The sequence below is a fragment of the Manis javanica genome, chromosome 6 (genome assembly GCF_040802235.1).
Source record: "Manis javanica isolate MJ-LG chromosome 6, MJ_LKY, whole genome shotgun sequence".
Classification (NCBI taxonomy): Eukaryota; Metazoa; Chordata; class Mammalia; order Pholidota; family Manidae; genus Manis; species Manis javanica.
The window spans coordinates 79,089,043-79,113,033 of NC_133161.1; the positions used below are offsets into that span (position 1 = coordinate 79,089,043).

The window sequence follows — 23,991 nt, forward strand, 5'->3', positions numbered from 1 at the left end:
AAATCACTACTTGTCTTCTCTGTGCTGCACAGCCCTCCCTGTGCCCCCCTCACACTATACATGCTAATCATAATGCCCCTTTTCCTTTTCCCCATCCTTGTCCCTCCCTTCCCACCCATCCTCCCCAGGCCCTTTCCCTTTGGTAACTATTAGTCCATTCTTGGGTTCTGTGATTCTGCTGCTGTTTGGTTCCTTCAGTTTTCCTTTGTTCTTATACTCCACATATGAGTGAAATCATTTGGCACTTGTCTTTCTCTGCCTGGCTTATTTCACTGAGCATAATACCCTTTTTTGTTAATTTTTTTTTGTATTTTCTATGCATAGCTTTGATTTTTCTCACTATTGAGTAAGGTGTTAACTTTAAGATTTTTGTAGATATTCTTTATCAAATTGAGGAAGATCCCCACTATTCCTAATTACTGAGAGTTTTTTTTTATCATGAATTGAAATTAAATTTTGTCAGATGCACCTATTGACATGTTCATGTTATTTTTCTTCTTTAGTCTGTTGATGTAATGGATTATATTAACTGATTTTTAAATATTAAACCAGCCTTGCACATCTGAGATAAATCTCACTTGATTGTGGTGTGTAATTTATTTTATATATTGTTGAGTTTGATTTGCTAATATTTTGTGATGATTTTTGCATCTATGTTCATGAGAAATATTGGTCTGTAGTCTTCTTGTCTTATGGTATCTTTATCTGGTTTTGGTATTAGGGAAATGTTTGCCAGATAGGATGAGTTAGGAAGTATTCTCTCTGCTTCTATCTGATGAGATATTAAAGAATTGATACAATTTCTTTCATAAGCGTTTGGTAGTCTTTATGAGCAAATCCATCTGTCCCTGGTGCTTTCTGTTTTGGAAGGTTGTTAATTATTGACTAAATTTCTCTAGGATGGGCTTATTCATAATGTCCATTTCTTCTTGTACAGTTTGACAAATTTTATCTTTTAAGCAACTGGTTCATTTCATTTAGCTTTTAAAATCTGGGGGCATAGAGTTATTCATAGTCTTCCTATATTATCTTATTCATTTCCATAGTATCTATAGAATAGATTCAATTTTAATTAACTATCATTTATGCCTGTCCAGTGACTTTTGGACTGACATGGGAGAGAGGGAATAAAAAAGCAAGGAAAGGATTAAAAAGCTTTGGTTTCTGCTGATTTTTTTTGATTCTCAAATATTCCACAGAGAGAATTAAGACTAGTTAGCAATATCCTTCATCTGGTTAGGGAGACACTGTGATCACGAAGGTGGTTTTCCTAGGGCAAGGCTTAGCCATTGCACTCCGGATGTGTTGACCCCTGTGATTTCCCCAAATGTGGGAAACTCGACCACATAATTTGTGGTCGTGAGGGACTGCATTCGCGCTTTACCTACAAAGAAAAAAGAGACTAGTTACCAAAGCAGCACATTTGGGTAAATGAAAAGCCATAAATTTTACTCAGAACATTTAAGTGGTGTAATGCTTTATGCACCAAACACTATTTTACATTTAGTTTCTTAAAAGGAAATAAAATGACCAAGACTTAATTAGTTAGATTTCATATTTATTAAAGGACTGCTATGAACTGTGCACTATTTTATGAATTAAATTTTTCAGTCTTTTCAACAAACATGCACCAGTGATTAAAAATCCATTTTACTAATGAGGAGACCAGTATTCAGAAAGACTAAATGAATTGCTTAAAGTCTAATAATATCATCAAGTGTGGCTCAAATTTTGCTGAATTGGATCTATATGTGCTGAGCTTGATGCTGTATTACTATTGATGGCATATAAGATATTTGTAATAACAGAAAGAGGGCTAGAGTGAACCTTGCCTAACAGCAATCAAATAAAAGTAATCATTGATTTTTACAATTTAATTAGATGTGAAAGTGACTGATGTTTAAAATTTTTACCATCTTATTTGTGAAATAATTATTCTACCCTAAAGTTGGTTTAGTAAAGCACATACTTTATGCCAGAAAATGTCCTTTTGATGGAAGATATAAAAGTGACTAAATCATAACATCAAAGACTTATGTGTAAAACATACAGTTAATACAATGTATATCAAGCATAATATAAGGAAGTGTTTTTTGTAAAATACATACAAAACACTATGGATGTACAGATCAGGGAGCCAGCAAGTACCTTTGAAAAAGAGGAATGTAAGAGATAAGAGGAAATTTTCCTTTTATGAAATGAGAAGAGTTGGTCAGAGATTGTTCAGTGAAGCTGGACCATATCTATCCTTTTTCCCTGCTGTACTTAGTAATTTTTTTAACAGCAGGAACTATAATTTAATCATATCATACCATATATTTGCCTATTGATATGTAACATAGTTGTTTATTACAAGCATTATTTCCTAAGACTTACAGTGTGCTTCTTTTCAAGCACTTATTACTGCTTAATAGTGTTTATAAATTAACATTAAGTAAATCAGTGATATATGAATACAATGTGATACATTTGGCCATTTCTCCCTACCTTGTGTTAAGATATTAACAAAATCAATTAAGAAAACCAAAACAACTATTAAAACTGAGACAAGGCTATCAGCATCACATTACCTGCTAGTGTTGCCTGTTTACTATAGACAATCAATATTACTGAAAAGGTAAGTATATGAAAGAATAGATGTTGAGTGAATATCAAACAACATTGCATCAAATATCTTAAAATTATTAAAATATCTACTTGAATGGTAGATTAACACTCCTATAGTTAATAGTGAACTTAGCCCACAGTGTATATTGTATAGTATATGTACTTCAGTAGTGTTTACATGATTTGACTGTACTTATGATAGCATAAAGCCATGTATCTAGTAAGACATTGGAAATAGTTTATTTAATATTTGTTAGGTATTTCCTACATCCACCTTTACCTAACAGAATTTTGATTTATAATAGTGTCTTATTATAATTATTAATAGTGCCTTCTTTTTCTCTCAAAAGAGGTTCTGTTTGGAAAATAAATCACCCTTGTTTACCACATATTCTTAAAATTTATCTTTTGGGTGTTTTATAATGTATATAATGCGTAAGTACAGTAAATAGTACCATGCATGTAATTTTAAGATGAATTATCACATATTCTGGTAGAGATTGTTGGTTTTTCTTTTTGGTTTCGTTGGAGATCAACAGTGAAGACCTGACTTGTGAGAAGCTGGAATGTTTCCCAAGTTCACTCTTATCCCCATGCTTAATTGTTCCCGGCAGCCCCTTTCAGGCTGAGAATGTGTTCCCTCTCACACTGATGCAAAGTGACAGTTTGAGCACAACTGTGTATTTTTCTCTCCTCTCTCTCCTCTCTCTTCTCCCTAATTGTGGGAAGAGGGAGAAATAATTGTTAGGAATTTCAGAGGCCTTTCCTACCTAGTGGATTGTTTACAGAATGAAGGAAAGACAGAATCAACAGGAGGCGACAACCAAGTCCAGTGAGAGCACCTATAAAGCCTCGAAGGCAAACTTGCGAACTGCAAACTGGGTCAACCACTTATGGAAAGGTAAATTTTTATGTTTAAGCAGAAAAAGTAAAGATAATATTTAAGCAGTTAAAATTGGGCCCTACTCTAAATAAATGGATCTCTGAAAATCCTTTGGACCTCTAAGAGTCTATATTAAGAAAATAAAACTTAAAAGGATACACTTTTCCACTCCATGTAAATATTTATTCTTTTATTGAAGTATAACTGACATGTAATTTCCTATTAGTTTCTGGTGTACATCACAGTAATTTGATACTTTTATACATTACAAAATGATCCCTAGGATAAGCATACTTATCATTTGTCATCATACAAAGTTATGACAATATATTCACTTTATTCCCTATGCTATACATTATTATATTTGCCTGATTTATTTATTTTGTAACTGAAAGATTGTACTTCATAATGCCCTTCACCTATTTTACCCATTCTCCTATCACCCCCAACTCTGGTAACTAACGTTTTGTTTTCTGTATCTGTGAGTCTGTGTTTGTTTGTTCTCTTATATACTGGGTTCCACAAAGAAGTGAAATCATATAGTGTTTGTCTTTTTCTGTCTGACTTATTTCACTTAGCTTAATACCCTATAGGTCCATCTATGTTGTTGTGAATAACAAGAATTGATTCTTTTATGGCTGTGTAATATTCCACTGTATACCTATACCATATCTATTTTATTGATTCATCTATCAGCAGATGCTTATTTTGCTTCCATATCTTGTCTATTATAAATAATGTTGCAGAGAATCTAGAGATACATATATCTCTATTAGTTGGCACTTTTTGTTTTCTGCCAATAAATACCAAAAAATAGAATTATGGGATCATATGGTAGTTTTCTGGGTTTTTTGATTTTGATTTTGTTTGTTTAGTGGAAGAGACTGCTTACTGTGTTACATAGTGATTTCACCAACTTACACTCCTATCAACAGTGCATAAGTGTTCCTTTTCCTCCACATGCTCACCAATGCTTGTTATTTTTTTGTCTTTTTGATAACAGTCAATCTGACAAGTGTAAGGTGATAACTCATTGTGGTTTTAATTTGCATTTCTCTGATAAATAATGCTGTTGATCATCTTTTCATGTACCTATTGGCCATCTGTATGTCTTCTTTGGAAAAATGTTTATTCAGAGTCCTCTGCCTATTTTATAATTGCACTGTTTGGGTTTTTTTGACATTAAATTGTGTAAGTTCTTTATATATTTTGGATATTAATCCCTTATCAGATGTATGTTTTGCAAATATCTTTCCCCATTCAGTAGCTTGGATTTTTGTTTTCTTGATGGTTTCTTTTGCTGTGCAAAATCTTTTTAGTTTGACATAATCCCATTTATTTATTTTAGCTTTTGATGCCCTTGCTTGAGGAGATTGGTCCAAAAAAATATTGCTAAGTCTAATGTCAAAGAGTTCACTTCCTATGTTTTCTTCTAGAATTTTTATGATTTCAGGTCTTACATTCAAATTTTCAATCCATTTTGAATTTATTTTTATATATGATAGAATGGTGTAGTTTCATTCTCTTGCTTGTAGCTTTCCAATTTCATCAACACTATGAAAGAGTCTGTCTTTTTCCCATCATATGTATATCCTTGCTTGCTTTGTCATAGATTAATTGACCTCTATATGTGGGTTTATTTCTTGGCTCTATTCTCTTCCATTGATCTGTGTGTTTGTTTTCATGCCAGTACCATGATGTTTTCATTACTAGAGCTTTGTAGTATAGTTTGAAACCAGGAAGAGTGATACCTCTAGCTTTGTTCTTCTTTCTCAATATTTATTTGGGGGTCTTTTGAAGTTCCCACAAATGTTAGGACTCTCTGTTCTAGTTCTGTGAAAAATGCTATTGGGATTTTAATGGGGATTACACTGAATCTGTAGATTGCTTTGGGTAGTATGGACATTTTAACAATATTAATTCTTCCATCCATGAGCATGAGCATCTTTCTCTGCAATTTCTTTCATCAGTGTCTCATAGTTTTCAGTGTACAGGTCTTGCACCTCCCAGGTTAAATTTATTTCCAGGTATTTTATTCTTCTTATACAATTGTAAATGTAATTGTTTTCTTAATTTCTCCTTATGGTAGCCCATCATTAGTAAGTTGAAACATAACCAATTTCTGTATGTTAATATATAACCTGCAACTTTACTGAATTAATTTATTAGTTCTAATAATTTTTTGGTAGTCTTTAAAGATTTATATATAGTATGTCATCTGCTAGTGACAGTTTTACTTCTTCACTTCTAATGTGGGTGCCTTTAATTTCTTTTTCTTGACTAATTATTGTGGCTAGAACTTCTAATACTATGTTGAATAAATTAGGAAGAATGGACATCCTCTACATTCTTATTGTAGAGAAAAAGCTTTCAGTTTTTTATCCTTGAATATGAAGTTAGCTCTGGGTTTGTCATATGTGGCCTTTATCATGTTGGGCTATGTTCTTTGTATACCCACTTAGTTGGGAACTATTATTCTTCACTGAAACTGAAGATACTAGGACTAATAGACTTTGGAGAATGAGCAATGAATTTTCAGTGGCCCATAGAAAGAGAAGACAGGCCATGTGTATTGGGGAAGGATAACTGAACTAGCAATTAAATACCCCTGAAATGTGGCAACCAGAGAAACACAAGTTTATCTGTTAACCATAATTCTGCATAGTGGAAGAAAAAGTGGAGCACGACACAAAGCCTACCAAAACATAGCAAACATTTGGCAGGGAATGCCATCAAAAATTGAAATTGCAAGTGTGTATGTTGACAACATCCAGTCAAATACAATTGCAGCCTTGGACTATCTACACCAGATTTAATATTTTTTGCATAATAATGGTTTACTTGGGGGCAACTTTTCTCAAAATGTGTTCCTTGGAACACTAGTTTTTCCAATATACCTTTGGGAAAAGGTACCATATTGAAGTAAATGCAGGAAAACTGTCACACTGAACTACTGTCCTAAAATTCACCTTGTATAGTCACATGCCTAGTGGTCTTAGAGTTCCTTACAGTAACTAAATTATTTATCTAACTTTGTTTATTCTACCATTACTTAAGCATCTTAAATTTAAGTAACCAATATAAGTGACAGCCATTAATGTCTCAGGAAACTAGTGTCCCACAGAAAATAGTTTGAGAATTGCTGGGCTGGAGGAATATTGCTGATGTACTACTATTCCTAGCATGCTGTTAGTGTTGATATGAATACCTAAGTTTCATACCTTGATATGAATACCTATGTTTAAAGTCAAAGATACTATTGGAAAAGAATTCCAAAAGATTTTATTTGAATTTAGAATTTAATTGCTCACTTATTTCAGCCTCCCTCTGTGTAATGCAAAAGCACTGTTATTTTCACCCCAACATTAATACATCAGCAAAAGATCTGATTAATAAGGAACCTGACAAATAATGCTGAAAAGTGCTCAAATATGAAAACTGTGATTCTATAAAAGCTACAATTTATATATGTATTATACATATATAAAAAGAAAATATATTGATTATAACCAAACTGTGTATTTGTGAAATGAGATAGTTACACCCTCAAAAGTACAATGCAGAAAATTATTGTTGCTGTTTGGATGACATAATATACCGTTGGAAAATAATTGCATTTACATTTCAGCTCACGTTTATTGCTTATTTCTTAAGGTGAAAAAAAAAAAAAAGCTGAGCCCGAAAAATAGAAAATTCCCTAAAGAATTTCTTGTTGGTGCCTAGGGACCAAATAGAGTAAGTTTTCCAGATGCTCAAAGATAATGGTGTAACCTGAACTGCCTGTGCTATGGTTAACTTGGTGGAAGTGTGGGAAAATATCTTTCAGCACTGGACTTTGTAATCTAGTCTCGTTTATAGTCAATATGAGTGACACAGCTTCAAGTTAAAGTAAAACCAATAGTATTGGTGAAGGAAAATAATATTTAAAAATGTTCCAAGATGTTACCAATACAATCTTAGTTTATTATTTAGTTCCTCAGAACCAGATTTTAGCCAAAATCATTTAACATATTCAAACTGATAATAAATATATTTACTTCATTCTTATTTCTCAGCTGAATCTAGTATTATTTACTGATAACAGTAGATATAAGTAACCCATTACATAAAAATAAATAATTAAAAATAATTGAATAAACAAATTAGTAGAGAGACAAGCATTTATAAGTAGTATATCTTTAATTGTCATCAAAGAAAAAAAGATTCCAAATTCTAAATCTTCAAGGGATGCATGTGAAATCACCACAGAAAAGGTCTTACTTTCTTTTAATAGGTTCTAAAGTTTCTTTGTTTTTCAGTTTTTTCTCTCTAACTGTAATGGCCCTATTGATATAAACTATGACATTACTTTTGCCAAGCTAATTGAATATTTTTTATTTCATTCTTACATTCTGTCAGGTATTCCAGCTGTGTTGGCCAAGGTGCTAGACACTTTGGGTGTATCTTTCAACAAGGCAGACATGATACTTGCCTTAAAGAAGCCCATAAACTAGGAAGAAATAGACTAAGTTATTGCATTTACTAATAGAAGGGAATGCTATGAAATATATTATATCTCACATCAGCGACAGAAAAGTTATGAGAAGCATGTTATTATAATCATAACATTTGCATTTTTTATAGTATATGTTCCAGAATTTCTGAGGATGATTTTCTGACTGGATTTCAGTGGGATATGACCTTTGAAGAGTGTTGACAGATTTGTGTCCACTCCACTAGGCCCTCCTGTAGCTTTCATGGTTAAGGTTGAAGGTGAGGGTGGTGGTTGCAAAATAAAGGGCAGTCAATGGCTTGTGTAAGTTTGTTTATGATTGTGTTTGTTAGTATCCGCTCACATATCAGAATTACCTAGGCATTTGACACAAATAATACCCCAAAACAGACAAAACATCTCTACAAGGCTGGTGATTTGATTTTTCCTTTATTCACATTCAAGATTTGGCAAGCATGATTGTCCAGAAATTGTAATTCTTACTTAAGAGAGGTAATTCTGACTAGAGTTGAAAACTGCTGAACAATTTTTGTTTTGTGGGGCCATTATCTTAGTAGCTTTAAATGATTGTGCATTTGTGACTTTGAAATTAGTGCCCTTCAGAGGATGTAATTAAAAAATAAACAGAGAGAGGAAAAGAGGAGAGGAAATCAGAATCAGAGTACAAAGAAAGATGATATTGTCCATAATATATAATCCCTATATATTTCTTATGAAAGTTATTGATCCCTAAATTTGTTCCATATTAGCACATTGCTTGAGAAATATGAATGAATAGTGAAAAATTCCAACCTATTCACCAGGTAAACCAGACACCCCCAGCATTTAAGAGAAGTAATCTACTTAAAGGTTCTATTTTATAGAAATTATACTGTTGCTGGAACTCATGAAACACAATTTGTCTATAACCTGTGCTTCTATTCATTTTAAAAAATAGATTTTCTTTCATAGATTATTTGAAAATCTAATATTTGCAACTGTATTTTATTTCCTTATAAAGCAATGCAACCCTACTGTACCCCTGAAATTTACAGATCAGGAAAGCAAACCAAATAAAAAAATGTTGCATAGATATATAAGAAAAGAAGAAAGATTATAGCCCAGGACCAAAAAACAGTAAACTAGAGCCTAAAGAACAGTCAGAGCTATTCAAATTTGCTGGGAGTAACTAGGGGAATGGGAATAATTTCTCAGTTTTGACATCTTCCTTTCATTCACCCCCTTCACTTGTGTCCTCTCACACAGCAGGTCAAATCAAGGTCTGATATGTGGTACACGCTGCAGAGATTCTGCAAGGCACACAGATGTTCATATTTGGCATGCAGGTATTTCAGTCTTTATTTTCCATCATGACAAGAGCAAATTTTTAAAGGAAAATTATTTACAAAAATTCCTCTACCTGGTTCACAGAATTAAGCCCAAGCTGAAAAATAAAGCAAGACTTAGTGCCACCTCAACTCTCGTGGCCAACCAGACAAGCAGGTAAATCATTTGAGAAGATTTCCAAGCTTAATCCTTTGAAAATTATCTTACCTCGAGGGGATACCAAATCATATTCTCCACCTAAAAATCCCTGCTTTAAACTGCACTTGCTCAACAAGTTTTGTAGGGGAGAAAAATGTTTTTGTTTTGAAACTTTGAATTCATTATAAGGAAAATGCTTCTTCTTTATTTTCAGAAGTTAAATTATGCCTCTTTAAAAAGTTACTTTTCATGATAAAATGATTACTGAAACATGTTTATGTATTCTTTGAAAGTTGATAATGAAAAGTATGCATATTTTCAAGCACAAAGAAGTAAATATTTCACCCAAGTAATTTCAGCCAAAGTTAAACAGCCATGAAATATCAAACAATCAATTTTTTTTAAGAAAGTGAAATACTATATGGACAGTTGTTTGTGCAAACTTCTAATAATAATAATAATAATAATAATAATAATGTATTGTTTATCTCCTTAAAATTATTTTAAACTAACATAGAACATGTTACAGAGGCAAAATATTTGACTTGTGAGATAAGTGACCCCGATTTTAATCTGTGCTCTGCCATCAATTAGCTGTTTTATATAATTCCCTTAACCTCTCTTGATTTAAATTCAATTATCCTTAAAATTGGAGAGTTTGACTATATTATCTCCTAGGTCCCTGGAAGCTGTAAAATCTCCATGATGCTAAAAGGCCAACATCATGTAATTCCCATCTCCATCAGTTCACATGCCTCTCCCTGGCCTAGTTTTGATCAAGATTCATATGAACTAATGACATGGAATTGTGTCCAAGGATAAACTACCTCAAAGCTGTGTTTCACTTCTTAGGCTTTCTTAAAATATGCTTTTAAATTTACATATCAAAAATTAGCATTTCAACTCCAACAAATAAATCAGATCAGATATATTAGGAATAGAGTTTCTGAAGACTGATAAGGATTGCTAAATAATCCAGTGTGTAGGTGTACAATTTTTTTTTGCCAATTGACAGTTTCAGGACCAAGAGAAATTAGTCCAGGATGGCAGAAGAAAGGAGAAAGAATTTCTAAGATAAGAGAGAGAGAAAAGGAAGGAAGGAAGGAAGGAAAGAGCAGTGAGAATAAGAAAAGCCTTTTACTAGTTGTACAGTCATATTTATTTTGTTAGCAAGAGGGGCCACTGTGAGGCTGCTCATTGATCAGCCACATTATATGAGTAGCAAATTAGAACCATTCGTTTTCCATGAGCTGGAGTTGCAATTCTCAAGAGTAATGTGGATACACTGATGGGTCATGATAGTTGGAGGTGAATTTCAAGTAATTTGATATTTGTTAAAGGAGCAAACTTTGCAAATGATTTTCTTTAAGGTAAATCAGAACACATTTAGGTTAAGCCTATAATAATAACCCCTTTGCTTCCATTCTGACATTCTATCTAGAGAGGAATGAAAGGGTAGTGTAATAGAGGGCTGTAAATTGTTCATAACTCTGATAGCAAGTGCCTCTCCAGCTTAGAAAGTCAAGGAAACGCTGGGTCAAAGTTACACAAACAGAACTCAATTTTGCCTAAGGAAAGAGGTAACATGTTGGGAGGCCAGGGATAGAGGTTTGCCTCAGATGTTACTGAAGCAGGAACTCAGATGTTCCATTGGACCATCTCTCCGTTGCATCTGGGCCTCCTGGGCATTACTCCTCTGCTGCAGACCATGTATTACACCAAGCTGGATGTAGAAAGGCAAACATCACAATTCACCTCATGCCAGCAGAGTTCTCATCTCAGAAATGCTGAACATTTTCTTTCACTCTGTTTCACTCAGAGCAGTTTGGTAGTTTGGTATCACTTCCACCTTACAAACAAATCACTATGGACATGGAGAAATGGTACTGTATCCAGAGGACCAAATCACAATGACATTTAATCCCTCTAGAATAAATGAGATGCTAATAAGGAAGGAGTCCCTGAAAGCAGTGGTTGGTTCTCTGCTGAGTTGAATGCACTGAAGTCTTTTTATTTAATTTAGTTATTCCCTTTAGTACATTTAGAGAATAAAAATAAAGTAACAGAGTAACATAGCCACTATTTCCATTTTTATAGCTACCCTAATGCCATTCAAATACAGTTTGCACATTTATTGCCATAAAAGAATCAGACAGGTTATGAACAAAAATAGAAATTAATGCACCAATCAGGTTGTTAACCATGACAAATATAAATAATCATTTATGGTGGCCTAGAAATGCAGAAAGGGGTCTCTGCCTTAAAATTACAACTTGCAGTTCATAGCTGTGACTAAAAACAATATTGATTGAATTTGCTTAATTAGTCCTTGTCCCTGCATGTATGCATGTGTGTTAAGGAATATTTGATGGTTTTATTTAATATTTTAGACATTTAAGTGGCCACTGAATCACTTTTACTTAACTTTGACTTGCAAACTTTTTGTGCAGACACAGTCACAAAGCTAATGATCATCTTGTTAATTGTGACATTATAATAGATTCATACTTATTAAGAACTTGCAAATAAGAGTATGTGTATTTTTAAGCATAGGTCTACCTATGTGGAAATACTTAGAAGAAAAAAATCCATTTTTAAAGATCCAAGAACTGTTGCTTACACATAATATTTATACTTTGTTGGGTTAGTTAAGAGATTAATTTATTGCTATTTATTGACAAATTTACTCAGTGTTAGACAAAAAACTAGGTTCTAGGAATTTCTTAAAAAATAGTGGTCCCTAACATTGAGAAGCTGATGATCACACGTTACATATATATATATGTATGTAAGTAGAGAAGTTGAATATATATGAGAGTCTTGAAAACATATTTTTAAAATAATATACTTGGTAATATGTAGATATTTTGAAAGGTCCCGTCACACCTTTGTTAAAATTGGTGAAATTCATTTGACAGACTTTTTTTTGCACAATATATTGAAAATTAAATTAGAGAATATGAAAGTACTTTCATAAACCTGACTCTATTTCACTTATAATCTCTACTATTTCTATGTATATGATAAACAATATGTAACTGTGATTTCAAAGTCACATCAATGATTAGGTAATGCTTATATTTAGGGTTGTAAATATTCTCAATAAGCTCTTGTATATAATATTCACAACATTCCTAAAACATTCTAGCAAGTCCTGTGGTGACCAGACCTCAGCTAATTCATCATTCTTATTTTCTCACTCACCAGCTAAAGCAATTTCCTTCCATTTGTGTGCCAGTTGGCACTTCAAGTTTCATTTCAATTACATTTTTAATTTTTTTGAGTTGTACTTGGCCCCCCATTTCATTGCAATTTTAGGTAGTACTTCTTTCTCACTAGATGACTCATGAGTCATTTTATTTTATTTTTCATTCTTCTTATCTCAAAAATATAAATTCCCCAAATTTGTCAAAAGATAATGATTTCATTTTCCATAGTTACAGACTCAGATGAAAGCTATTAAATTCTCAAAGTCTCTTTTGCATATCCATCCTCATCTGTGCTCTATAATGCTGAAGTGGCCTCTTGTTTTTCTCACTACTGTGATACTACCAGAAAAAGTTTTCTAAGACAGCACTTTGAACTATCCAGAAGGATAGGTTATTTCTTATTTCTTATTAAATTATACTCTAATTGTTTGTCTAGCATTTAAGGAAAATTATTCATCCTGTGACCCTAATAGCAATTCTTTATTATTTATTATAAGTATCTTATATATCAATTACATCTCCTGTGCATTAAAGTGTACTGTGGGCCTCATCTAAACAAGATTGATTGCTCACAGGAAGCAAAGTTTGGGGCCAGGAGGTGCCTGGGGAGTGGCAGAGATGAGACCTGTTCCTAGTTTAGTCTACTAAGCTGAACTGAGTAGTGTAGACAAAGCTATGTGAAAATTTTTCAAATAGGCAGACATGGTTGCCATGGTATAACATTAACATTTTCTTGTGTTCATTCAAAATATTTGTTAACAGAGTAGTATTGAAATACTGAGCCCTCTAAATACCCAAAGAAAAGAGCAGAGCACACTTACAATGGATTCATGTTAAGTAATACTTGAAGATCGGGTAGTAGTGTCTGAGGGGACATCCCATGGGTTGCAGGTCTCCATTCTGGGATTAGGTCCGGAAGCCTATGTCTTGTATTCACAGAAAAAGCGAAGCAAGCTGAAGCAAAAGCAATAGCTCAGAAAGTATGTGTATGTGCTTTGGTATCAAATGGCTATGATAAGATGTGATTGTTAACTCAGCTTTGCTATTTATGGTCCTCATTTCTCAAGTAGTCCCTTACCTTTCTAAGTCCTAGTTAAAGTTTTGAAAACTTCAAAACAAAACTCAAGTAGATATGTTGAACTATGAAGTAGGATACTCTGGGCTTGGAAATGGATGCTACTGTATTCAGACATCAACAGAACCTTTGGTTGCTAGAAAAATGGGCAAGTAGGCTGATGAATTACTGGGATGGAAACTCAAAATAGAGGCCACGCAAGAAACCTGGTTCAGAAAATTAGGAGAGAAGTTTGGACATCTTCATATAAGAATCTGGGAACAAACTAGTCAACATTGAGGAATTATGACCCAGGACGTTTTAGCAGAGACAGTGAATCACAGTCTAAATTTCCACTGTAAAGCAAATCAAAGATGGCTAAGGCTGAGTATGCCCTGGCTCAGAAAAAACTCCTAAACCCTTCCTCCTCCAAATTAAAAACTGAATTTTATTTCTTTGGGCATGAATGTTGCTCATGCTTATGGTAAATAATGCTCCAGGGCACTAGAATTCAGTTTGGTTATGATGAACTTCTTGGATCTGTGTACATGAATGAATTTTATCCGAACCACACAATTCTACAGTTGGGTTAGAAATCTAATGAAAAATACGTTATCTTAATGTATCTGGTATCCCTGAATTTATTGCTGTTATAGGAGCCAGAAAAAAAACCACAGGAGTAATTTTTCTTAGAGAATTTTGGCTCTTCTACTGCCATCCTTAGCCAGAAGCAAAATGCCTAAGTATTCAGAAAAATTAAAAAGAATAGGGGAGGTTTCCACATTGTTATAGGCCCCACAAGTAGTTTCTAACACAGTCTGGAATAATCACCTTGAATTGTCTAAGGTATTCCATCTATGTGAAGAGCTGAGAAGATATCTGTAAATTTGTGTTGGCAGGAAGACTGACTAATGAACGTGTAAAATATTCATTATCTGATTAAAGCAAAATAAAGACTGAATTAATACAAGAAAAAAGTAAAAATAACAATGTCACACACTGTAGAGGAGGATCAATCATCCATGTCTCCTTTGGTGGAAATAATAATAATGCTGACTCATTCATAATTTGTTTATAACTTTCCTTAAGATATTAGTTTACACTATTTTACATTTTACAGTTTCAGATATGCCATTATTCAACTGTCAGTTTTAACATGATGAAGAAAAGGTTCACTAATTGTTAGTACAGTTTATATAGCGATGTATTATCTTCCTTCAGGGCCAAGAGTCATGATTGTGATTATCATATATATGTAATATTCACTCTCTTTTTATTAAACTCCATCTAATAAATGGAGAGGTATAGGATAAATCTCCTCCTTTCTAAACTATAAACACTGATGTAGAAAATAATGAGTATGGAACATCATTTCTAGAAATAACTATCAAAGGCAGTGTGTATGTGTGTGTGAGAAAGAGAACAATAATAGCAAACACATAGCATTGACTGTATGCCAGAAATGTTATATATATATATAAATGAATTTAATCCCCACAAAAATCTATGTATAAGATACTTTTATTAAACCCATTTCATAGACACAGAGGGACATTGTAAAATATCTCAATGAGGGTAGCAAAAAAGGAGTGCAAAGGTAAGCTAAAATAAGATACCACATATACTGCTGCCAATATTAAAATTACAGGCTGTAGAAGACTGGGGTGTCTAGTTCTGAGGGAAGCACTTCTGATCTATGCTCTGCACCACCTACAATATGTTCCAACTGGGAGTGACTAGGACTCCCAGACCTTGAGCGCTCCTGTCTGTACATGTCTGGTTGTGGTCCAAAAGATTAGATAAGAGCACAGATTCTATCACATATGTATGTAGTAAAACATATTTTAGAATTTGGGGATATCTTTAAAAAATTGAGTCAGTGGGAATATATATTGCCCAAGGACTAAAAAAAGGAAAATACTATAAGCAAATGAAAAGAATTCATTTTCTAAAACATATAATTACCATAATTTATTTTTTAATTATGACACATATTAAAAGATCTGTAAATTTATAATTTATACTTATCTATCATGTCTGCATATAAATTTATCATTTATTTTTAAATACAACCCCTTCCACTTCCTCCAGAAAGAAGCCACATCTTTTTCCTCTTTCCACGATCATCCATGAAGTATCTACTCTCTCTGTAAGTCTGACCTTGACACTTGCAATAAACCTGGAGTTTCCACAAGCTCTTAGACTATAATTTGTGAAATACTCTTCTGACCCATAAAGCTGATGGAACAGGAAGAGGAAAAAAGGCATTTAGATGTATAACAAATATTTGGCTAATATGGTGAATTGAAAATTGCCTTAAGTTTAAATATTCCTACTGGTTATATTTTTTAAAAAGTTGTTTCATCATTCACTTAAAGGTAAATTTATAGATATAGCTATAGTGTGGGGAAAATAGAACTTTCAGATGAGAATTCCTGCCTGGCCTTATTAGCACCCATTGTGTATGTAATAAGAGCATGTTTGCACATTTATGGGATGTTTACTGGTGACAGAGCCACTGGTCAGTCAAGGGAGTACCTGCCCAGGGGAGGGGTAGAGAGGAAACACCCATTCTGTCCTCTGCCTGTGTTCCTGGTACATAATTGGTCAGGGGTCCATTAGTCACCAGGGACCCACCCATAGTGTTTCTCCCCGAGTGTGGAAGCAAGGAACTGGGCCTAGGAGAGAGCAGAGAGAGAGCTGTGGAACCCCAGGGCTCCTGGAGAATTAAGCCCAAGAATGGGAGCAGGGAACTTGAAGGGTGGTGAGCAAGGAGAGACTGCCTAGAGGATTAAGCTCGTGCTGGGGAGCAGAACCTGTAGCCCTCCTGGGGAGCCATGTGTACCAAGCTGCCTATGACCACAATGAGAATAAATGTGGTAACCCCTATTACCCCTCACTTTTTACACTTGCCTTTCTTCTGTCCCAGCAAATTCGTAGAGAACTTGCCCTGGGCAGGGAACCCCTTCTCCCAGAACTACTTCAGTTATGGATATGGATATAGATTTCTTAGTTATTCTTCTCATAGCAAGTAATTTAGTGCAAAAGAGGGCTAAAAAACCCATTTCAACTTAGTAAATTTGAAGGTCTAATTGGCTTTATTGCAGGATCCAGCAGCATCCCCTCTAGCCAGTAGAGAGATGCTCTGGGGACCTGAACAAAATGGAAGATGTTTATAAGCAAAAGGGTGGGGCAAGGAAGTTATTAGGAGAAGGAAAGAAAGGACTTTTCAGGTCTGGGCACCTTATTTTGGGGAAGAAAGGTCCAGTTTTTATCATGCAGATTATCTCACTAGTGCTGATCAGGATTCATGTTGACTGTTAAAGGTCACATTCCTGGGATAGGTTGAAATTGCAAGTATTAGTTTACTATCACTAAATTACTCCAATTGGGGCTTTTTTTTCTAACAACTGTTACCATCTATTAGAAATGCTGAATATGTTTCACTGAAAACATACATTAGTAAGATTATATATTGAAAATATGGCAATCCTGAAAAGTCTGATTATGTAAAAGGTATACTTGATATGGTTTCTCAATTGAATAAACAATAATGTGATCAAAGTAGCATTAAACTTAGACATGATCTCCAATATAAGTTTACAAAGTTCTTTCAGACAACATCAAAACTATATAACGTTGCTTTTATAGATGCTCTTGGTTCACAGGATCTTCAGTATCTGTTAAAAGTGGGTAACAATATGACTGTGAGGATTATAAATAATATTAATAGTATTTTTCTATACCCATTATAGTGTCTGGTATAGATTATTTATTATACATATGTGACTTTGATTATTATTATGGAGTGAGCTGTATTTTATTTATCTCATTTTCCCATAAAGCTCTTGAAGATAAACCAGGTTTAAATGTTTCAGTTACTGTAGTTGCATCTTATTCATTCACTTTTTCACTTAACACCTATCTGTTGAGTACCAACTAATGTTAGGCTCTATTTGTTGTAGATACAATGAAGAATAGAAAATGTCTTTGAAAAAAATCTAGGCAGATGATGACATAGAGCATCAAGAACTTGGTGTTTGATTGTCTCCTCAGTGAGCCTTGATCTAGACCACTCCCTTTCACCAGAGACAGCCTTGTCCTCATCTTATGGCATATAATACTTCCAAGTGTTTTGCTTCCTTTTTTTACTGAGCTGATCTCCCAGTTCTTCACTTACAGCTTCATTTAATGTCTTCTCCTAATGAAAGTCCTCATTTATGGCATCTGTGTCTACTCCTGAGCAACCTTAGCAAGGACAGATAAGCACTTGTTTTCCAGCACCATCAATATTCCTTTTTTTTAAATCTAAGATAATACCTAGAATTTATTGCAAAGAAATTAAATAATAATTGTTCATTTTCATACTATCCTTTTTTTCTCAGCAGCATATTTAGGTTAGACTTTCCCTAAAACCCTCTCCAGATCCTTTTCCTCTTCTCCCTGCAATACACATATACAAACATATATATGTATATTATATACCTTTCACTGAGAAGTCAGTCTTGTACAACTTTAGAGAATCAGTAGCTCTTCTCAGATAAGATAGAGTAGCAAATTTACTCATCTCCTTGGTGGTATATCCTGGAGGTGGTATCCAAATCAAGGACATAAGAAGCTCTCTTTAAAAACTATACAAGTTACATGGAATTAATAGAAAAAATAGTATTCTATATAGCCTATCCTCTGTAATAAATGGAGTGAAAAAAGTTGTTGGTATTCACCATTGATTAAATATACAATGTGGTTTTTAAATGTCAAAATGCTATATTTTAATCTTAGGAAAACTAATTTATATGAAAACAAGTAAAATACAGGTATCTCAATGTTGGGGTTGTCCAAACCTACTGATCTCTGAAATACAAGATCATCATAAGATATGCTATTCTTTGCCAGAACTTTAGTTTCTTGGTCATAAAAATCAGTTTTGTGCAATGAGGGAAATATAACAGATGGCAAAGCCACAGCTCAGAGGAAAAAAAAAATAATCATCCCTTCTGGTTTTGATAATCCCCAGAGTTTTGCCTTTTGAATAAGCTAGTTTCCTATAGCAAGACCTTAAAAAGAAGCATGAGGTTTTGTGGTTGGAATTTGTGACTAGAAGTGAGGAATCATAGGTTATAATTTTGGTTGCACCATTTATTCATTGTCTCAGAGCAGTAAAATAGCACTGATTAATAAATAAATATTGACAGACTGTTTCTAGGGCTTTAGGTAAATATTCATTGTCACGAAAAGTATTTAAACTGATATGATTCAAGTATCAGATGGCAAAAAAAAAAATGAAATATAGGAGAAATTATTTTTACCCGTCAGTAAAATCCTTAAGAAACCAAGAATGATTGTCTCAGGTTTGGATTTTTCTTTTGTTTTGTTTTTTTCACAATGTTGAGAGAATTATATTGAAAAACGTAGAATTATCTTCTCAAACTATAGTATATAAATCTTCCTTTGGATTACTATGTCACATTTTCTCTTCCCCTTGAACTTTTATGCAGTGGAAAATAATTCCTCAAGAGTTCAGTTGAAACATTGCATTACTAAACTTCCATCTGAGAATACCCAGAGTACACAGGAAGTGAGGTGAATTAATAAAATAGTCACAAGTAGGCAAGGGCATCATCTGACCTTTGGAAATAGGAGCTTTTGGAAACCAGAAGACTAGTTTAAGAATCTGAAGTTCTCATCTACCCACTGACATTGAAGAAGGAACAACCTAAATAAATGAAGTGCTGGCTCTGAGTCTAAAGAATGAAGGAGGCACAACAGTTAGACCCTGACCCTATGAAGAAAGCTTTGTCGGAAGAAAGGTAGGGAAGGAGGCTTTGCACACAAAGACTAGATCTCATGGTTTAAAGTGAGAGGTTATTCTCTCTCACGTTAGATTAATCATGTTTTCAATTCCTTTAAAATTCTTACACACAAAACGAAATACCATTCCATTTAACAACCTAATATAGGACAAGAAATTTTTATGATCTTTTGTCTGATTTTTGTCCACATGTCTTGCATGGATTCCTTATTTGAGTCATGACATTCATTACATTTAAACCATTTTCTTTACATTTATAGATGTAAACACACCAATTTTTGCTATGTTTAAGCACTTGCAAAAAATTAACGTCTTTATAAAATTTTGTTCTGGGTCTTTATTGTTTTCCAGTTTCACTTAAAACAGGTAGCATGATAAACTAGCTTTACACTAGATTTGAACTGCAGATGTGTTATTGGTTAAGAGTTCAAAGAACTACAGAACAGACTAAAATAAAATTTAAAAAAATTAAAGTGCCCAGACTGTTTTTGATGACTGTTTGACATTTGTTACTTCCTTGCACTTTTTTTTTCCCCCTTTAAAAAAACCATGTGTGATTTAGGAGGACCAAACCTCTAGCTGCTATGGAGTCAGAAACTGAGTTAGTCAGAAAGTGATAGTCCCTTGTTACCATTTGATTCATGGAAAACCATGGAGACACTGTCTTTCCCCAAATGATTTTTGACAGTTTTATAAATCCTCCTCACAACTATTTTAGCTGTCTAGGTCTGGAATACCTGTGCCATAGGAAAGCTCAGAGGGGAAAAAGGAAGAGAAAAGTGCATTTCCCTTTTAGATTTCATTTTTCGAGTGTCTATTCCTCTTCACCAGCAAAGAGAAAAGTTGTTGTATGGTCAAACTGAAGAGGTACTGCCTGGCAAAACATAACTTGAGTTTCCATTCAGGGAGAAAAGTCATTACAGGGTTCAGAATACATTTTATTTATGTCTCATAAACAAGTTTAAAAATAATACCAAAAAAAAAAAAGGATGTTAACCATATGCCGACTCACAGTTTGTGACGAAAGGGGATAAAGTTACTCAAGTTCCCTGAAGCCCTTTGAACTTGAGAGTCAGTGTGCATTTTCTATTCCATTGTACAATGTGATAAACAATAACCCCTTCATTTCTGCTCTGGAGTGTGTGGTAGGCTCCCTTTGCTCAGCAAATATATATAATATATCATATAATTTTTGTTACTGTAGTTAACTGGAATACTTTCAAGCAGATGTGTACATTCATTAGGCTTTTGTTTTCCTTATTTGTCTTAAAAAAACATTTAGACAAAATCATGGTTGAAAATCTAAGTTAGAAAACATCCAAATAATCCCTAGGTTTCAGAGCAGTGATCAGTTATAATACAACAGGATCTTAAGAATATATTACATCATTCAAAATAAGCAAGTTAAATATAAATCTTTACTTTCAGGTAGCAGTATAGCTTTTATTATTGTAAGACATGTAATGTAGCCAAATATACTGCCTTCATTGCACACATTCATATACCATGTACTGAATCTTCAATATGCTAAAACAACATTCTTCAAGTTACCTTAACATGTCATTTCTTGAACAAGAAGGAGAGTCACATTCATAGTTTCTCTCCACACTTTGTATATATTTAAACAAATAAAGGGATTGCCAATGTGCAAAACCAATCTTACAGAGACTTTAGTCTGGATGTGATGTTCCCACCATCATATCATTACCATCACCTCCATTACCCACATCATGTTCTCCAAATGCAAAGTGCAGGTTGCGTTTTATTCTGATGCTTTGGGAAAGGATTATAAATCTCTGCATGCTCAGAAAAGCTAAATAGAAAGTGATAGAAGTAGGATTGCATCGACCATCACAATAAAAAGGACATTACAATTTTAAGATGCTTAGTTTACCAGTTGGCAGTTGTTTAAAGGATCAGAAAACATCAGTGAAGTGTCACAGAATGTTTCTGTTTTTATTTGGGAGGCAATTTGGGTATGGCTACTAATCTCTATACATCTTTCTCTTTCTCATTAGCAGTACCCATTCTTGTAATCAGACTGATGATGAATGTGAGCTCAGAAAAAAATCATGGGAATAATGTAACAAGGACACAGGGGAGATCAACCTCTGAAATTTTTTAGGTTACACCAAAGAGAAGGGAGAATGCAGACTCTAGAGATATTCACCCAAGACCATAAATTTGAACAATTCTTCAGGTTTCAGATTTCAGCAGAGTTGCTGTGGTGTGGCAGATGTGCTCCTACCCATTTCTACTTGGAATTCTACAATCTTTGTGAAAGGGTCAAGGTTCACTCTGGAATGAACTTGACCACGGCAGTATTGCCTTTGAGTGTAGGTAGCCTGGATGGAAATCCTAGGTGGAGGTAGGAATAAGCTTTTCCCAGTCTCTCTTCCTTCTTTATGACTCAGTTTAATCAAATATAGCAGGGGGATAAAAGAATAGCAACCTCACAGAATGGTTGTGAAGGTAATGGAAGTAATAAATATGCACCTATTGAAAGAATATTTGTATTATGATAAGTGTTTAAAAATATTGCCATTTCTCTTTGCTTTCTTATTATTCACCTTTGAGCCAGGCTGGCCCACGCCAGATTCATAATGTTCCCGGGTGCTTCCCTCCATGTTGTAATTTCTTTCAGGTTAAATCTTTGGAGACTCATCTTAATTCTGTCTACTTTTCACTTAGGCTTTGTCTCTAGCAGGCAAAAATAGAACTCGACAGGATGCACATGCTTCATAGTTGAAGTACTTGCCAAGTTTTACTTCATTAAAATACGAAGAAGGCTTTTAAATGTCTTTTGGTACAGATGTGTAGGTCAGCAGACATGGCTGAACCATTCATAGTGGCATGCAAAAATAGATAAAACTAATCCATGATGATAAAGATCAGATTAGTAAATACCAGTCTAGCTAGGTGGGTAATGACTGGGAGGGAACACAGGGCAAGCTTCAGGGGTACTTGTCATCTTATATTTTGGCTGGGTAGTGGTTACATGGTTTATCCATTTTGTAAAGATTTGTCATCTGGCACTTAATATGTATGCACCATGATCGTCAAACTAAAATAGCAGTGTTTAAAAAATATCTGGAGAAGAGATATCTACAAGTAAGGGTTTTCATGAAATGTGTATTATTTAAAATTCACATTAGAATAGGATGGGTCATTGTTCTCCAATTTCAGTTCTCAGGGAGGTCCCTAAGCCATTACACCTCAACTCTTCGGTATACGCCCTTCTAATTTTCCACAGTGCCCTTACTTAGCTCCATCTCCCTTCATTCTTCTTCCTAGTTAGTTTCACTGAGCTTCAAATCATTTCTTGTTATTTACTAAAAACTTTGGTACCCAACTCAAGCTTTTTTTCCCATCCAAATCCTGTTGCTTTCTTACGCAAAGTCAGTGTCTTTGTTTTTCCTCAGCTGACAACCTGCCCTCTCAGTTCCTTGGTCTCATCTCCACCTGACTACACCTCACTGACTAAATCCCATAGTCATATCCGGGCCTCAGCGTCACCAAGAGGGACAGGGAGCAAAACCCTTAGGCACCTTAGTCTATCACAGCCTCCTTCCTTCTGGCATTCTCATACAGCTATTCCCTTAAAGCAGTTCAGCTTTTTGTCTCATCCCCACATCTAATAGTCTGATGTTTCTATTTCTCAATTGTTACCATTTTTTCATTTCTTTACAACTTTGCTTTGTTAGCTTCTCCAGACCAGTGGAATCCCTTATCATCTTTCTGCCAAACCCAGTCTTAGATCAGTTGAACCATGTACCATCTCCGTTTCTCCACAAGAACTCCTAGAGAAAAAGCACAAAACAATGAAAGTCAGTAGCTGCACATTCATGATGAGCACCATCAACCAGGTCCTGATGCTGCCCACTAATCCTTAGTTTTCTTTATCATCTCTCTGAAGTTTCCCACAGCAGTCATTTGAAATGTATTTATCTTTTTCCCTTACAGCCTTTCTTTTCCTCCATCCCTCCTTCTCAGAGATAAGTCAGCCACCTACTGCAATGGAGAAAATAACAACCATCAAATAAGAACTATCCCAATTTTCTACCACCTGATGGATAAATGTAACTGTCTCATCACTTGTAATTTTCTTATTCCCTCTTGATACAGCAGAAGATGTTTTGTCTTCCTATTCAACTTTGTTCTGGACCTCATTCTCTATCTCCTTCTTGGAGCAATCACTCTATCTTACATTTCTTCATTCTTTGTAGCTTCAACTCTTACTTCTTTACTAGATAATTCTTATATCATTTCACAGTTTTCTTTCATCTAAAACTTGCCTTTATCCCCCCCCACCAAGCTACTACTCTTCTTTTCTACATCTTCCTGTCACAGTTAACTCTCTACATGTATGTACACACATATATATCTATGTGTAGACACTATGTATCTATACATGTACTACAAATATATAGAATACATATGTTGTGTATATCTATGTTTATAATGTCTCAT

General features: G+C 34.3%; 1 protein-coding gene and 1 non-coding gene across 6 annotated transcripts in view; both read left to right on the forward strand.

Moving 5' to 3' along the window:
* Nucleotides 1-23,991, forward strand: part of SEMA3A (semaphorin 3A) — a 442,921-nt gene that overhangs the window by 161,380 nt on the left and 257,550 nt on the right. Inside the window, exon 4 of one of the 5 annotated variants that reach the window (XM_073238903.1) lies at nucleotides 15,801-15,858. The exons of the other annotated variants lie outside the window; for them this stretch is intronic. The gene's annotated coding sequence lies outside the window, so the exon portion shown is untranslated. The remainder of the gene's footprint in view (nucleotides 1-15,800; nucleotides 15,859-23,991) is intronic. 5 annotated transcript variants of the gene reach the window in all.
* Nucleotides 1,224-1,388, forward strand: LOC118973024 (U1 spliceosomal RNA). The gene has a single exon (XR_005062229.2). It is a non-coding gene; the product is annotated as a U1 spliceosomal RNA (small nuclear RNA).